This window comes from Rhinolophus sinicus, chromosome 1, assembly GCF_057876585.1.
Source record: "Rhinolophus sinicus isolate RSI-liver-muscle chromosome 1, RSI-T2T, whole genome shotgun sequence".
Lineage (NCBI taxonomy): Eukaryota > Metazoa > Chordata > Mammalia > Chiroptera > Rhinolophidae > Rhinolophus > Rhinolophus sinicus.
In genome coordinates, this window is record NC_142501.1 from 143,535,601 (window position 1) to 143,554,233 (window position 18,633).

At 42.2% G+C, this 18,633-nt stretch overlaps 1 protein-coding gene across 5 annotated transcripts in view; it reads right to left on the reverse strand.

Moving 5' to 3' along the window:
* LNX1 (ligand of numb-protein X 1) overlaps positions 1 to 18,633 on the reverse strand; it is a 109,769-nt gene that overhangs the window by 33,074 nt on the left and 58,062 nt on the right. The gene's annotated exons all lie outside the window — the stretch shown is intronic.

Genomic DNA, 18,633 nt, shown 5'->3' on the forward strand with positions numbered 1-18,633 from the left:
TTCCTTCTTGCTGGTGTTTATTTTGACCATGAAAGTGCTTAGTCACACACTCAGTCCTCTCTTTTGGGTTTAGCTCCCAAAGCACTGAACATAAATTCAAAGCTCCTCCCAGATGCCATATTTAACTGTCTATGGAAACAGAGTCAACATCACCAAAAGCCACAGGAGTTTACTCAGCACCGCTGTTCTCGAGAGGCAGGCTCGCCGACTTTCCTTGTTCACCTCTAGGCTGGTCTCAGAGTGGCCAGGACGAGGGCCTGGGGGCTTCTACGTACTGAAAAATTTCATTCATTGTCATGTCTTCTAATACTGGGAGAGTAAAACAACATCCACAGTCTTTAGAAAAACAAAACAAAACACCATAATGGTCTATACCCATTCACCATCTGTGTTAAAGAGCAGGCCCAAGGGCCAGGAGACCAAGGTTTGAGTTGATCTAGGTCCATATTTTGCTATGAATGTACTTCCATGTGCCACTGGGCGAGTCGTTTCAGCTCTTAGGTAGGGTTTTGGTCAGAAAATGGTGATTTAACTATCTCATTGCGCTTTGGTTAGGAAATAGCCACAGACAGCCACACTGGCTTCCACAGTTGTTGTGAAGGCAGAAATAATATGGGTGAGCCCTTTTAAGATGTGGCTATTTGCATATAATGAATATGCATATTATAAATTATTTTTATCAATTCGTTATAGAAACCTTATATGTCTGAAGTATTTTAAACACTTGGTCTCAGCCAAAAGGCTGAGAAGTGACGAGCTAAATAAATAACCCATCTGAAAATGAAATGGCAGTCTGCAGTCAATATGCAGGCAGGATTTATATGGCCCCGAGAACTATAGAGCCTGTGGCTGGAAGGGCCTGTTGTCTGGCTCAGAATCCTTGCTGTGAAGCTTACCTAGCTGTGTGACCTGGGACAATTTTGTTAACGTGGTTAAAGTTCCTAATCTGCACATACCTCTTGGGCTGCTGTGAGGTCTGGCTGACATTAAGTCTTGTCAAGAGTTTAGTACCTTGCCAGATAGATAGTAAGTTCTCAATAGATGGTAGCTCCTTCCATAATCCATCCATTCTAAAATGCCAGTTTAGTCATACTTTAACACCTCTCAGGTTAGGATGCTTGGGTGATTAATTATATAGCTTCTGTTGCCAAGCCGCAGTCACCATGCAGATGCCACTACCCGAGCATGGCAAACATGGTCACCGGTATCCAACTTGTCACTTCCATTGAGTTGCATCCATTCTTGGTACTATGCCATTGAGTTTAACTGCCATTAAATGTCTTAGAAAAGATTACATTATGATTCAGTGTTAAAATGAAAAGTTACTGCATATATATAGAAAGTCTCAAAAACAGGGCAGTGGCATGTAAATTTGATATTGGTGAAATAAATATTCATCCTTAGAAGGAAGACAGATATTCCACATTTTCTTGCAAGAGACAAGCAAATGCTTTATTTGCTTAGAAAGAAAGATACTCCCCCGACCCCCCACCGAGATGAAAAGTGGTGTTAGATTTTGTTACTGAGATCATTAAAAAGGATAGACCTATTTCATGCCAAACAACACAACTAGAGGGCAGGAGAGGTCACCACATTTGTGTGAATGGATTTCAAAAGCCACACAATGTGACCCATCCACACATGGCAGAGATATCTTTCAAGGTAGTGAGATAATTTAACCAGTGGCAGATTTTAAAAATTTCTTGTTGGTACATAAAATATGATATTTCTTATGGCATCTTAGATTTGCTGAGATGTGGTTTTACTATTAGTAGAAACGGACTTTGATGGCACAACCCCACACTCTTGCCATAGAGTGTAGCTAGCAGCTTCTAATGCGGGTCTTTCCCTCACTGTAAGGGTTCAGGCTCCCTGTTTGAACTGATGAGGTTTTACTCTTCTAATTAGTTACGTTGGATTAGAATTGTTCTGCTTAAAAATAGCAAAGTGGTTGATATGGGAAACTCAAAAATTGAAAGAAACACTGTGTGATGGAAAAAATAAAAGCCAGCATGCATTTGAGCCGCTCCCAAGTCATAAATACATGAGTGGAACACTTCTATACAAGCCAGCAGTATTTGGTTAGCAACGCATGGGAAGGAAGTTCCTAGACTATTTAGTTGGACTGGAAAGTGTCTCAGCAGTGCCCTTGCCCTTGACCATGTGCCCTGCCAGAGCAGGAAATGAATTTTCCAATTGGACAAATGGCTGGCAAAGGCACAAACCATGGCTTTCTGAGGGGACCTAGCATATCCTAGTGGAAAAGGTGGCATCCTATTCTGCCGCCACATTTGTGAGGAGGGTTACCGTATTTAAAAATATCTGAATCCCAAGACTATACCATTAAGAAACCCATTGCTATTTCAAATCCTTGGAGTGCCAAAGACACGTTTGAGTTCAGGTAAGGAAAACCTCATAAAATACCTAAGTAAGGCTTCCCTATGGCCTCATATCGCGGCTATCCTTACAACATCTGGAGAGGGTACAGAATATAGATTTAAACGTTCAGACTCATAAGCCTTGGTAAAAAAAAAAAAAAAAAGGTTCTGCTAAAGCAACTCATACTTGTGTAATGGTGCTTGCTCCAGTTTCTTGGCTTAGTTTAAATCTGAGGCACAGAGTGATCCATGAAGGTAGCAGCTTGTACTTACTAATTATCTCTTTTGTGCTGACTAATGCTGGGACCTCTTGATTTACTAGCACAGAAGAGGGGAGGCGAGGGGAAGAGCTGATTAGCATTAGCCAGTACAGGGACCTACGGTGAACCCTGGGTTGTGTTCAAAGCAAGCAGGATTTATTCTTCCTTTTAGTTATCCTGAGTGCTAAGTACTCTCAGGTGGTGATGGGCGACGGCCATGAACTTGAAGGATGAACATAAGGAACGTGAAAAACCATTTTTTCAAACCAACCATGTACTTTTGACATGCTGTTCAACAAAGCAAGTCTGAAAATCCTTTGTTTTTAGTTGTTGTTGTTTTGTTCTGTTTTGTTGTTAATAACAAAGCTCCTACATCCTACGCTCCCGTATTAAACTGAGTGGAGGGCAAGTCAGTCTTCATATGAGAAGGTTGACACTGGGTATACCACAGAATTTTTGTTTTTGCAAGCGTGGGGAGCAAGAAGAGATAATGAACCCCTTTCTTGAAAAAATTCCTGAGTCCATGACTTTGATACTAATGGAAGTTGACTTGAGCAGGATGGACCCCAGGCATAATTTACAGAGACTCTGATGGAGAGTTCTCCGCCGAGTTCAGCCAACCGGGCAACACAAGCTGGTTTGCAGGGGAGGGCTCCCTTCTGACGGTGAACTATGTACTTATGAGAGGAGAAGAAAAGTGGTCCACAAGAAAGTGAGCCTCAATACCCTTATAACAGTCGATATAACTACACAATTTCCCTTTGATCTAACTTCCCTCACATTCTTTCTTTCTCAGTTCATTTCTGAATTAGGTAAACAGCGAGTCAGCTCCTCACATTGAGTTCATTAATTGCCCAGTCTGATCCTATTTTAAACCAGGCTTGCAAACTCATATGCTAGTCAGGTGAGGAAATGAGGGAGGTCAGGCTGGGTGGGGACTATGGAGAGCGGTGCTTTAAGGGCGCAGCAGCCGGCAGACTTTGCTGGTCATTGTCTCAAGAAAACCAGCCTAAAAGCAATTAGGCAAGACATAAAAGACATCTAAATTGGAAAGGAAGAAGTAAAACTGTCACTCTTTGCAGATGACATATTATATATAGAAAACCTCACGGATTCCACCAAAAAACCCGTTAGAACTAATAAACAAACTCAGTGAAGTTGCAGGATATAAAAATCAATATGCAAAAATATGTTGCATTTCTGTACATTAATCATTTCTGTACACTAATAATTGTCTATCAGAAAGAGAAATTAAGAAAACAATCACATTTAAAATTACATCCAAAAGAATAAAATACGTACAAATAAATTTAACCAAGAAGGTAAAAGACCTACACACTAAAAACTTTCAAGACATTGGTGAAAGAAATTGAAGACACAAATAAATGCAAAGATATTGCATGTTTATAGATTAGAAGAATTAATATTGCTAAAATGTCTGTACTCCCAAAGCAATCTACAGATTCAATGCAATCCCTATAAAAATTCCAATGGCATTGTTCATAGAAATAGAACAAACAATCCTAACATTTGTATGGAACTGCAAAAGACCCTGAATAGCCAAAGCAATCTTGATAAAGAAGAATAAAGCTAGAGAAGCATTACACTTCTTGATTTCAACATATATTACAAAGCTATAGTAATCAAAACAATATGGTATTGGCATAAAAACAGACACATAGATCAATGGAACAGAACAGAGAGCCCAGAAATAAACCCACAGACATATGGCCAATTAATTTACAACAAAGAAATCAAGAAAATACAATGGGGAAAGGAGAGTCTCTTCAAGAATGGTATTGGGAGAACTGGACAGCACATGCAAAAGAATGAAAACTGGACCACTATCTTACACCACATTCAAAACTTACCTCAAATTGAATTAATGACATGACTGTTAAGACCTGAAAACATAAAACTCCTACAAGAAAACACAGGTGGCAAGTGCCTTGAAATCAGTCTTGGCAATGATTTTTTGGGATCTGATATGATGACAAAGGAAACAAAAGCAAAAGTGAACAATTGGGACTACGTCAAACTAAAAGTCTTCTGCACAGCGAAGGAAACCATCAACAAAATGAAGAGGGAACCCATGGAATGGGAGAAAATATTAGCAAATCATACCCAAAATATATAAAGAACTTATACAACTCAATAGCAAAAAAATAAACAATCTGATTTAAAAATGGGCAGAAAAAACCTGAATAGACAATTTTCCAAAGAAGGCATAAAGATGACCAACAGGTACATAAAAATATGCTCAACATCACTAATCATGAGGGAAATGCAAACCAACACCACAATGAGATATCACCTCACACCTGTGAGAATGGCTGTCATCAACACGACAACAACTAAGTGTTGGCGAGGGTGTGCAGAAAAGGGAATCCTTGTTTATTGTTGGTAGGAATGTAAAATGGTGCAGCTAGTATGGAAAATGGGATGGTGTTTCGTCAAAAAATTAAAAATAGAGCTACTGTGTTTCCCCGACAATAAGACCTAGCCGGATCATCAGTTCTAATGCGTCTTTTGGAGCAAAAATTAATATAAGATCTGGTCTTATTTTAATATAATATAAGACCAGGTCTTATATAATAATATAATATAATGTAATGTAATGTAATATAATATAATACCAGCTCTTATATAACATAAGACCTGGTCTTATGTTATGTAAGACCAGGTTTTATATTAATTTTTGCTCCAAAAGATGCATTAGAGCTGATGGTCCAGCTAGGTCTTATTTTCGGGGAAATTCAATACCATATGATCCTACCAGATGATCCAGAAATTCCATTTTTGGGTATTTATCCAAGAAATTGAAAACACAAATGCAAAAGTATCTACACTCCCATGTTCATCGTAGCATTATTTACAATAGCTAAGCTATGGAGGCAACCTAAGTACCCATCAATGGACGAACAGATAAGGGAAAGGACAGACACACACACACACACAATGGAGTATTATTCACCCATAAAAATTAATGAAATCTTGCCATTTGCGACAACATGGATGGACTTTGAAGGCATTATGCTAAGTGAACTTAGACAGAAAAAGACAAACGCCATATCATCTCATATGTGAAGTCTTAAAAAACCAAAACCAAGCTCATAGAAACAGAAGAGATTGGTGGTTACCAGAGGTGGGGGCTGGAGGTACGGGATGAAAGGGCTAAAGGGGTCAAAAGGTACAAACTTCCATTTATAAAATATGTAAGTCACGGGGATGTAATAATACACAGCCTGGTGACTAGTTAATAATACTGTGTTGCATATTTGAAAGTTGCTAAGAGTAAATCTTAAAAGTTCTCATCACACACACAAATTTTTGTATCTATGTACAATGATGGATATTAACGAGACTTATTGTGGTGATCATTTTGTAATATATACAAATATTGAATCATTATGTTGCACACCTGAAACTAATACGTTATATGTCAATTATACCCCAATTTAAAAAGACCAGCCAGTGTTGCTGAAGCAAGCAATTTGGAAGCTGAAATTCAATTTTTAATGTGAAATCTCTTGATTTTAAAAGTTGGAAACAAGTTCAAAATTTTTAAGACAGTTGTGTCGGCCAAACAAAACACATCTGTAGGCCAGATCTATCTCAAGGGATGAGAAAATTCCAACTTCTGGGAATTAAAAAAAAAACACAACTGCCAGTGTGGGTAAGTCAGACTGATTTCTCTCTTTTCAGTCCTCCACAAGCAACACTCCCACCCTCTTACTCTTTCCCCAAGCTCCCTCCCTCCCCATTTGTGGGAGTGTGTGTGTGTGTGTGTGTGTGTGGTGCACGCATAGGGAAAATGGCCCAAAGGGGCTTCCCTTTCATTATTTGCCCCAGCCTCATTTCTGATCCAAGGCAGAGAATAAGATTGAATTCTCAACTCTTTGTCTTTCACTCATGGGAGAGCTAATTACTTGCCCAAAGCTATTATATCATGGGAAAGGGAGACATTTAACACTAATAGACGTATTCACTTTCAGGCAAAGAGAATTAAGATTCGGGGGCTCCGGGGAAGCAAGTTTCCCTGCCAACAGCTGGGTCTTAGGCTTCAGCAGCTCGTGAACAGAATGAGTGACTGGGAAACTTAGCTCAAAGTGGGTACCAGGGGCCAGGCTGGGAGACTGCTGCAGCAGAGATGGTCCCTGCGAGCGAGTGACAGGCTCTCCTTTGTGTTCTCAAGCGAGGCAACTGGGAGACAGGCCTCAGGGAGCCTCAGGAATCCACAGAAAGTCCTTGTCAGGGTGCTGCTGACTCTGTAGGCTGAGGGTGGGCCTCAGTCATGCATGCCTGGCACCTATCTCCCTCTCCAGGGCCACCAGCCTGGCCCTCCTGACACCACACCTCCAGGGCTTTGGAACACACCCTAGCCTCTCTCCCTGCTCCCAGTCTTCCTCCCCATTTTCTCATCCAACCCATTGTGACCCCTCCAAACATAACTTCTTTTTACGCAAAACCTTCCCATGGAAATGCTTCCCACTGCTTACAGGATCGAGTCCCAAATCCACATGCTGATGTTCCAGACCTTCCCTGATCTGTTTCGATGATGGCCTCACTACAAGCATGCGATGCGTGCCCACATCACCACAGTCTGGCGACCCAGAAGGGGGTTGGGAAGAGGACAGCTTACATCGATTGGCCTACTATGCGCTGTATTATGCTTCACATATGTGGTCTTCTTTTATCCTCCCAACTGGCCTATGATATTAGTTAAACCACCTCCGCTTCACAGATGAGGGTATGGAAGTGAGAAGGGAAGAAGCTTTGTCCAGGTTCCCAAAGTGGAGCAGAGATTTGAAACCGAGCCGTGGGGTTCCATGCCTTCCCCCCTCGCATGGCCTTGCCTCCACCCCGGAGCCTCCCCTGCACTCCAGGCTCATCAAAATGCTCACTCCACATCTTCACTGATATGTCTCCTTTGCACAGGACTCTCGAGCTTCACATATCCAAGCACCCTAACCTTCCCTGCCAAACCAGCTCATCCGGTCTCTTCCCCGTTTTATTAAATAGCACCTTACATCTGTCCTGTTCTTCAGGCCAAAACCCTCAGAGCCATCCCTGATTCCTTTCTTTCTCTCGACACCCCAAATATAATCCAGCAGGATCTACACAGGATTCTACTACTTTTCATCACTTCCACTACCACCGCCGTGGTCCAAACCACCATCATCCATGCCTGGATTATTGCAACAGCCTCCTGAGAGGTTTCCTGTTTCTATACTCACTTCCCTTCCCTATCTAGTCTCAACAGAGCAGCCAGAGGACCCTTTTACAAGAGCTCGCCTTTTTACTAAAACATGATTCTCACAAGGCCCTGTACTTCCTGTCCCCCGGTTGCTCCTGCACCCCCTGCTGGTCCTCACCGCTGCCCAGCGCGTTCCTGCTGTGGCGCTTTGTGCTGTACTGATGCCCCTGCCCCTGTCAGGAGCACTCTTTCCCCAGATGTCCTCCTGCTGTGCTCCATCATCTCTTTCAAGTCTCTGATTAAAATCCACTTGCCCTGACCACCTTATTTAAAGCAGCAGCTGTTTTTCTGACACCTCCTGTTTCTACGCCTCCTCCTTGATTATTTTTTTCTCTATAGAATTCAAGCTCCAAAGGGTAGGAGCGTGGAGTCTAGTTCCATACATAAGCCAACAGAACCAGACTTTGAAACCTTTATCCGTCTAGGATCAAGGCGGCTTCCACATATTGGTGCCTGGGGAAGAGTTAGCTGATGGATTCCCATGTCACTCCTGGCTGAAGGTCAAGGTACATCAGCTCTTCCTCAGCTGACTGGTTAGCTCTGGGAGCGTCTTACTCCACAGGGTACTGGGGACTAGAGGAAAGGGACAAAGCTTTGCTTACCTGGGTACCTTTCAGAGAGTCTGCATACCAGACATATCTCCTAGGGCAGGCACTCAGCAAATGTGCAAAATTGAACTAAGCAGCAGCCACTCTATTAGTGTTCTATTTATTGAAATTACCACACTGGGAATTGACGGATTCACCGATAGGGAACTCGTATAACATAACTGTTGTGGTGGATTGTTTTGCTGATGCTCCCTTGCCCAGTCTCCCTTCTCTCTCAGCAAGCTCATGATTTTCCTTTTCATTTCCCCACGCTCCAACTCCAGGTGACAAAAATTAAAGAGGGAAAGTAAGACATTTCTTTCATTTCTGTTTCTTTTTTCATATACTTCCCTAATAACTTAGTAGGATTTTATTTGATCTGTGTTTTAAAACTATTATACATACTATGGGACTAAGAGTAATAATATATCCTCTTTTGCTAGATTAAGTTGGTACAGCAGAGTTTTTTTAAGAGTGATTTTAAAATACATTTTTTTCCATCAGCGAACACTTATGGTGGGAGTTGGAGGGGAGGGAGCTCGTGAGAAAGATAGCACAGTAGAGCAGAAAAGATTCAGACTTTCAAGTTTAGAACACCTGGTGTGACTCCTAGGTCTGCCACCTTGGAGCTCTGCCACTTTGAGCAAGTTCCTTAATTCCTCTGACCCTTGTTTCCCAGATGCAAAATGGACATAATAATGTTTACTTATTGTGAGGGTTAAAGATTCATGCAAAGTGCCTAACAGTAGCTGGACTATCGTAGTAACTCCAAAAGCAGTAACCAGCATAATTATTGTACATCAGGCATGATGCTAGATGCTATGGATGCAAAGACAAATATTGCATAGTGTAGGCACTCAAGGAACCTGACACGAAAACAGAAAAGCTGCCATGCCACGTTATCAGAGAGAGCTAGTGGTACGAGCCAAGTGTTAGAAGAGCTCAGAGGAAGGGGCCACTCATTACTCTGCGTGGGGGAATCAGGGAAGGCTTCTCAGAAGAGGTGAAATCTGAGCTGCATCTAGGAAAATGAGTGACACTGGTTTAGCAAACTGGGTGTGAATGCCACATTCAAAGACCCCAAGGATGCAAATGCATGGTAGGTGACAGAAATATTGGATTCAGTGCAGAATTTGTCCCAAGTGACACTGACGGGGGGAAAACATAGCTGACGTGAGACCAAAGAAGAAGAGAAATAAATACTGGGGGTGGTACTGGGGATAAAACCCAGGACACTGGACTGCTAGCCTATCACCCATTTCTGGGGTTCCGTAGGGCTAAGCCATGCCCTTGGGGGCAGAGACAAGTGGGCACTGAGAAGTCTGATGCCAACACAGGAGAGGCTAGGAGGGAGCAGGAAGGGTGAAGTTGACAACAGAAGGCTCAGCGTCACTTCCTCAGAAACTCCATGCCCATCAGTCGAAAGCGGACCACCACTCCTACCCCGCCGTCACCCACTTTCACTTTCTTAGCACCTAAATCTTTGGAAATTATTTTGTATCTTTATTTGCTTATTTGTTTCCCTTTTAAATGACTGTCCCCTCCCTCCCTCCGCCAAATAGACTATTGAAATAGCTTACGTTGAGTGTAAACAACTTGTCTTGCTCACCACTAAACCCTCACCGCTGCACAAACAGCACTCAGGGACTTGGGAGTGTCAGAGCAGCCTGAGAGATTCTGGGAGCAGCTATGTTTTTTCTTGCTCCTTTTATTAGATATTTTCTGTTTATACTTTTAACTGCGCTGGCCCAGATACGTTTTAATCATTGCAGGATGCCTTGATCCTTTTGTTTTGGAAGAAGGCAGGCTGTATCTTTTAAATACATTACTAATATTTCATGACCCTTTCAATGCAAAGCACTAGAAATCTTCATTGTGTATGATAAAAAATAAATGCATCCGTCATCATCTTCCAAAACAGTCCCATTTGAGATCCCTGAGCCCACCCTTGAGCAGGACACACCCTTGCTAATTAAGTCCTGACCATGTTACTTGGAAAAGACTCAAATAACAGTAATACACCATCTATTAATACAACGGCTCTGATTCTCAGGCAGCCTGCTGGTCCTGAGCACAGTACTCACTGGGGAACTTTCTAAGTTCAGATTGGATCATTATTTCCTACATCTTACTCACTATACCTGCAGCTTCTAAAGGCCTCTCTCTGGTCTAAGAACATTATGTCAAGTCACTCTTCCTTGTTTGGATTACTTTTTCTCCCCCTCTACGTTAAAGCCCATGTTCTCTGGGGTCGAATTACATGACCACTCACATAGCTAGCAGAAACCATACGTGGAAAAAAAAAAAGTCACTGGTCCTTTTGTGTAGTCATGGGTGAAATAAACATCAGTTAATAAGTAAAAGAGGTCATTGCTTGGGTAAGCCCACCCTCTGGGAGTCCGTTGAGGCTCTGAGGATGAACTTGAGCCTGAAAGGCCATCACCCCGGAGAGCCCTTAGACTTTTTACATCACCACCAACCACACACTCCTTCCTCTCATTAGCCCCTATCTTCTGCCTCCAAACCTCTGGGGGGAAATGTCCCCAGCAATCCCAACCCCTGGCTCACTTGTTAATGAATACCAGAAAGGGAAAATTAAAAACAAACTGGAAAACGATGTGCAAGCACAGGCCAAGTTTTGGGCAGATGGAACCCCAGTCTCTTGACGTGGGCAGGGTGAGGTGGGGAGAGGTACAGGGTGCTCTTAAGGTAGAATCAGCTCAGAAAAAAAAAGGATCCAATGTCAACCTAAGTGAGCACACCTGACTGAGCTTACCAAAGATGCCCATGTCCCTCTGGGAGAGATCAACTGTACTGTGCGGGCATGAGAAACAGCTGGCTTGGCTGCAGTGTCCATTTTTATTCTGGGGGTGGGGAGGCAGGGAAGTCGTGATATTCTTTTACCTAATGTTAGTGGCTCTCCTTTTCTGCCTCTTTTTATTTTTTTTTTATTTTACAGATTTAGGTCTGTAAGACAATTTGTGGCTACATCTTTCTGTCCTTCAAATCTCAATTCAAACGTAGAGCTTACAATTATAGCCAACATGGTACACTTATTATGGACCAGGCACTATTCTACGTGCCTCGTTCGTATTAACTCATGCAGTCCTCACGTCATCCCAATGAGGAAGAGCCCATCACCATTTTGCTAATGAGAAAAGGAAGGCACAGAGAGATTAAGTAACTTTACCAAGTTCACACAGCTGCTAAGTGGAGGGGCTGGGATTTGAACCCAAGGCAGGCTTTTAGTTGAGATGTGTGTGTACCCTAGGATGATAAGATACCATGCAGCCTGGTGGCTGATGATTTGGAGGTGACTGCAATGTAGGAGGCAGGGAAAAAGCAAGAAAAATTGGAAGCAGGTTATGCACAACCTTACGCTCTTTACTACAGACAGTGTTCACTGCCAGCTGAGTAGCTGCTCTGAGGGCTACAAACAGCATGGGCTGGTTAGTGTGGCCTGTTCTCATCGAACTGGCATCTTCATCGAACTGGCATCTTCAGGCTGCAGTGGCCAGGCATGAGCCAGGAGCGTCCAGTGGCCTGTGCCTTCACTTCTGCACTGTAAACAGGGCCATTTGTCAGTGGAGAATGCTGGGCGGGTCAGTGGGTGGAGAAGGCAATTGCAGTGGCCTTCTCATGCCCTTGGGCTTGCTGTCTCCCAGTCATTCTTCCTCTCAGGAAAACAACCTGATTAACTCTGAAAATAGGTGTGGCCCCAAGCATTCTAATGGGCAGAAGCTTAAAATGATCCTGTCTGGGTGTGGACTCCTCCAGGTGATTTATTCCTCCTCTAGGGGGAGCCCCTCAGTCCAGGCGTTCCTATCCCAATACACAGGATGAATACACAGCATTGTGGTGGAAAACAGGATTTATCAGGAGAAAAGCGGCAGACCTAGGCAGACCTAACCATCTTATGCTGGTTAGGAGTGTATCTCTCCTGCTAATCACAAGTCATAAGAGAAACCAGCAGAGCTGTTTTTTGTTCTGTGCTTTGTCTTTATCACCAGGCATGGCAGTTATCCTGTCAAACCCTGCCCCAGCAGGGTTATGCTATCCCCATTTCACAGATGGGGAAAATGACACAGAGAGGTTAAGGAATTTATCCAAGGTGACACAGCACTAAAGCAAAGTAGAACATACCTCTGAGATTTTGTTGTTGCCCCTGTGTATCACTGCCCAGTTATCTTACAATAATATTAATAACTAACACACATGGTCCTTAAATGGGTCAGCCTGTTCTAAGTATTTTACCCTGTACTCATTAAATCCTCACAACAGCCTAATGAGGGAAATGAGATTATTATCCCCATTTTGCAGATGTGAAAATGTAATACACAGGTTCACTTGCCCAGGGAGGGGTGCTAAATGTAGGGTAACCAACAGCCACCATTTACCCAGGACTGACTAGGGTCTTGAGATGTGGGATTTTCAGTTTTCAGACTGGGTCAGTTCCAGGCAAACCAGGACGAGCTGGTCACCCCACAAGTGGCAGAGACAGAATTAAAGTCAGTCGCAACTTCAAACAATATGCTCTTCACTATGGTATTTGGCTACATTTTTTTCCTTTTCTTATGTTTTGCCCAAAGATTTAATAGAAACAGAAGCAAGTTGGGTGGGGACTTTCGTGGTTTTAGGTCTTCCCAGTGTGTGCTCACATGACACACTTGTAGAAGGGCGTCCAAAAGGCCACCCCCAAACTGCTGCCTCAGCACCACCCCTCCCAGCAGCCCCTGCAGGTACAAGCCTATGCAATCCCAGGGCTCCCCAGCAGCTAGAAGACCCGACTCCACTGTCAGGAAGAGTCCAGCTGATAGGCAGGAGTGCCTGATAAATGCCAGCTCTGCTCCCCGGGGCGATGCCTAAAGATTCCAATCCTGAAACCAGATGTGCAGTTGACAGTGGTTAATGAGGGGTGGTTGAGGGCTCAGGCCCAGTCCACATGCCAGGTCAATCCTTCACAGAGACGTCAGGATAGTTTATCCATTCTCTGAGTCTTTGGAATCTTTGAGGTCGCTAAGATTTTTTTCCCTGGACACTTTGGGGGGAGGGAGAGCAGACAATTCCCATATTACAGATGATTTGAGCTTTCCGTCAACTGTCCATGGATTAGGGTGTATGTGTGGTGGTCACGGTGGTGGTTGGGGGGAAAGTGTCTTCTTTTTGGTTAACAGTTGGTCCCTGCAGCTCTTGGTTCCATTCAGAATTATCATCTTTACTTTTTACAACACTTGGAAATAACCATAGTCTAGCTGCTCATTTACGAGAAACCAGGCTACGGATCAACTGTGCTTTCTATTTCAGGACTGACTAGGAAATGTTTTTAGGGTAACTGGGAAAGGGTGGGTTGCATGGTGGTGAGGGTTTCTAAATATGGGAACTGACTGCCCAGTGAGGTTTTCCAAATGGCTTTAAAAGCATCAGCCTAGCTTTCTAGCCACCTGGATGCGTCTTATATCAGTGCCGTGAGTTTTTGTGAAGTCTGCACAACCCTAAGGACTGTCCAGAGGTTGTCACAGCTCAGCATGGTGACAGAGTGTTGGGGCTAGAAGAAGATGGCATGGCATTCAAGTAGAAATCATTCCCAGATGGCATTTTGAAGCATTTCCTTCATTCCTCAAAGCACATTCCATTCCAGCTCTTAGGATAACTATGAAATGTGTGAGTTTCTCCAAGACCTTTCTGGGCTGGGTGTCATGAACCCTCCTTGATGCACTCACTACTTGACGCTCAGATATTGGGAAAGGGTGTTCTTCCTCACTCAGTTTGAAAATGTGTCATACAGAGATATTTGCCTCTTATGCCAAATCTTTCTGCATGATACCAACAAAAATCCTACTTTTCTAGCTAGTTTCTGATGGTTAAATGCACTTCCTCTTCTCTTTCAACATATTGAAAGGAAACAACCTTCCTCCCTGTGAATCATATTTCATTTCTTTAAAATTGTGTTATGAAAATGGGGGAGGGAGTGGATGCTCCTATGTGCAGGAAATGCTGTCTATTATTTATTTATTGGATAACTGAAACCCTCTTTTTTCTCCCTCTCTACGGCCAGGCCTACCTTTTGGCTATTGCTCTGCTCGATTTCTTTGGTTTAGCAAAACCCGGTCACTGCGCTAGACAAGGCTGTCTGTCCTCATGTCAAACCCACATCTACCACAATTTGTATCCAAGCTGGCCTCTCACCTAGAGTGGCTGCTGTTCAAACAAATCCAACTCATTTTACCCAAAGCCTGCCTCTAACATCACTATCTCTAGTGAAGCCGCATAGTAATCTCTCTTCTCTCTGAGCTCATTCATCCATTTATTCCATAAACATTTGAATGACTACTAAAGTCTACCAACCATAAGGCTCAAGGCTCAAGGCTAGGGGCTGCTAAGACTCCGCCCTCTCACAGTTAGCAATCCAGCACAAAAATAAGACAGAAGACAAACAAACAAGCATGAACTACACTTGCTTTACCCTGGGACCTCAGTGTTTCATTACACAATGACATGGAGTGCTGACGGACACTGGTTGTGTCTCTTTGACTAGATTGCAATCTCCCCAAGACCATGTCTTTTGTATCCTCCACCATTTATACATACACAGTTGAGGACATGATGGATAGCCATGAAATACTTCTTAGTTTTATTAGAATCAAATAGAAATAGTTCCTTTTTTAAATTTCAAAACCACTAGAGGTTCAAGGAAGAAACTTTTTGAAATATAACAAAATTAAAAGAAGGTAAGAATAACCCACAACTCTATCTCCAAAGAACGCTACTGCTAATCTCTTAGTAGCTATTCTTCCAATCTCTTTTCAATGCATAGACACACACACACACACACACATTTATGCTATTGTGTTGCTTTTCCATAACTGGACCAAGTAAAATGAACATTTTTAAGGCTTTTAAGATATACTGCTAAATAAATCATCACTGTATCTACAGGTTTGTTTCCCTATCTAGTGGTTCTTAACCTTGGCTGAATAATAGAATCACCTGGGAAGATTTTAAAACTCCAGCCTACCAGGTACTTTAGATCAATTACAATTCCTGGGGCGGGGGGTTCTAATATTGGTGTCTTTATAAAACTCCCCAGTGATCCTAATGTATAGCCATGACCGAGAACCATTACCCCAATTCACTGATTATTTCAATTGATCGAATCACCCAATCTGCTTAAAACTGACTGCTTCACTGACCAATCATGCCGTGTGAATTCTTAAAATCTTTCATGTCATTGTTGATGTTGGGTGACCAGTAGGTGTCCTGGTTTCTAGGGTAGCTACTGAGTTATTCCCTTGTCTGTACCTGAAAACTATGCTTGGAAACAATCTGTGGATAAAGTCTGGGGTAGTGAGACCTAGTTGGTAAGTCTCTCAAAGCAAGAAGTGGAATAGGGATTTTTTCTCTGCTACAGAAGCATTTGGACTTCGAAAAGTGGAGAATTAATTCTCACTGTCATCCCCTTCACTGGAGAGTGTCCACTTATGCTGACCGTGTGTGTGTGTATGTGTCGGCAACAAATCACTGTTTTGTCTAAAATATCAGGAGTTGAATTCTTAGTTTTATTTATTTGCGCAATGTAATTAAGATATAACCAGGAAAACAACCCAGCAAGGAATGGCCAATATGATCACAAAGTATTCCCAAAACATACATAGCTCAAGGGGTAAATTGAAAGGCTATTTCAATAAACATGGTGATAGAGTCCTGTGGCTTAAAATAAGTCACATTAAAGTTTTTTCCCCCATTATCTTAAATGGTTAAAACTTTTAAATAGAATATATTGGATTCTCTTTAAGCTCTAACTATAAGCCTGAAATAATAAATCCCCATTGGGAGCTATGGGAAGTGCTTGATATAGAGTAGGCTTTCAATGAACACTTGTTCAATGATAACGCAGGAATATTTCAATAATTAGATTGTTGATTCCAACTACCTATGTAAAAATGTTTCTCTATTCCTGGTTAAATATCCTCATATAAGAATGGAAAGAACTTTAATACCACCCCCTTCTTTTTCACCATCCCATTCATTTCCACACTTCTCTCCTTCTCTCCCTCTCTCCCTCTCTCTCACACACGCACACACGCACACACGCACCATACACACTAAGATTTAAAATCCTTGAGGTGGGAACTGTCTTAAGGTACTACTTGCCCAGCATGAGTCCTTAATGAGTGATTTTCATTAACAGTTTAGGATTTTCATGTGGATTAAAGGGTCTGTCTCCACTACTGACCCTTCAACATTTCAGTGTCTAGCTTTGACTCTGATTACCCAGACTGAATCCCAAGCACGGCTTTAGCTCTTACTTTCTATCACTTGTGGGCCGAGGGTACCTTTTAGGTTTCAATCCATTTGATTCTTTTTCCTTTCACTTCTCTAGGAATTAGTCTCTAGGGAAGAGATAGCAAAGAAAGGAAACAGAAAGAAACATAAGTGAAACCTAAACTTTGGCCACTTGCCAACCATCCAATTTATCACTCAACCTGTTCATGACTAAAATCTATCACCAAAGAACTGCAGTAAAATTAATGGGGTCAAACATTTTAATCTGTCCAATTATTCCACAGGGAATAAACAGAGCCCCCAGATTTATTAGGGTAACATGGACTTCCAAGTTGTTCAAATCAAGCTTTTATCCATCTGCCAACAACGGACACTGGCGAGTGAAAAGTGAGGTATAAAGCATTATCACAAACATCGAGGGCTCATGTCTCCACACGATGGAATTTGGTGCTAACATCCTTTGGATCTGAACTCCTAGATACTTTAGATTTTTGCTAACATGTTAGGCATTTCATCTATTATGAGTTGTTTATCATAATATAAATACAGATGAATAATTACATAGAACTCCAGCTAGATTAAACAACAGGACCCTCCAGAAATCTTCCAAGGAAATGCCAACCCAGGGATGGGTTTATGTTTCTGACAGAGAATAAGTAAAGGATTGTTACAGCGAAAGAAGGTGATATTTTGAACTTTGAAAATGATTACCTCAAGCCGTATAATGAGTTTTCAAATATAAATATGCACATCTCACATAAAATTAGACAGCGATCTACTAGATGTCTACTACCTTGGAATTTCTGCTTCATAGGTGAACCTGAAAGTTTAGTGTTGGCCTATTTCAAATGAGGATAACCCTGATACATTGCAGAAGTCACCCAAGATTCAGGTAGTTTCAGACACTTGAAATAATGAGTAGCTCTCTTTACTTTGCCAATTGTCCTAGAATATGCTAGGAGGGCTCCATGCCCACCGTTCCCCCTCCTCCTGCTTGCTTAGCAGTAACAGAGGATTTGGTTAATTACAATATGGGAACTGATCTTTATAAGACAACTTTTCTATTAACTTAATTGTAATCTGGCTGGTCAGCCTATTTTTAAGTTGACCCTCAATTGGATTAAATAAAATTGACATTTTGAATAAGGGTCTTTGTTCCCCCAGAAAACCAGGAGATTGGGCTCACTAATGTCTGCTCTCTTAATGTTAATGACAGTATTGATGTATTTGGGGAAGATATGGTTTGATAAGAAACAGTCCTGTGGTTTAGGACTAAGAAAAACTGTGTTTTTCTTCCCCGTTTTAAAATTACAGTCAACAAGGCTTTCATTGGACCTTGGTAGCACAATGGCCGTTATCTCATTGAAATTGTGACTTGAAGAGCTAGTACTAGAGAGTAGAGGTTTTCTATCCAAGGAATAGCCCTAGAGCTAGGTTTGGAGGTGGCAGAAGCAGTGGCACACAGGGGTACAGCATTTGTTGAGCCCTGTACTACCCTTTCATATATGGTGACTTTCACATTTTTTGTTTTTAATTAGAGTTTGTCAGGGTCACAATGGTTAGTAAAGTTACATAGGTTTCATGTGTACAATTCTGTAATACATCAGGTATATATCACATTGTGTGTTCATCATCCAGAGTCAATTCTCCTTCCATCACCATATATTTGATCCCGTTTTCTCTTGTCTACCACCCCCTCCCCCCTTATCCTTGGTAACCATGAAACTATTGTCTATGTCTATGTCTTTCCTATTTAATAGTAACCATAAACTCTGGGGACAAACATGTTATTATTCTCCATGGCGCAGATAAGGAAACAGATTCAGAGATGCCATGTCACTCACCCAAGGTCACACTGAAGAAGGTCA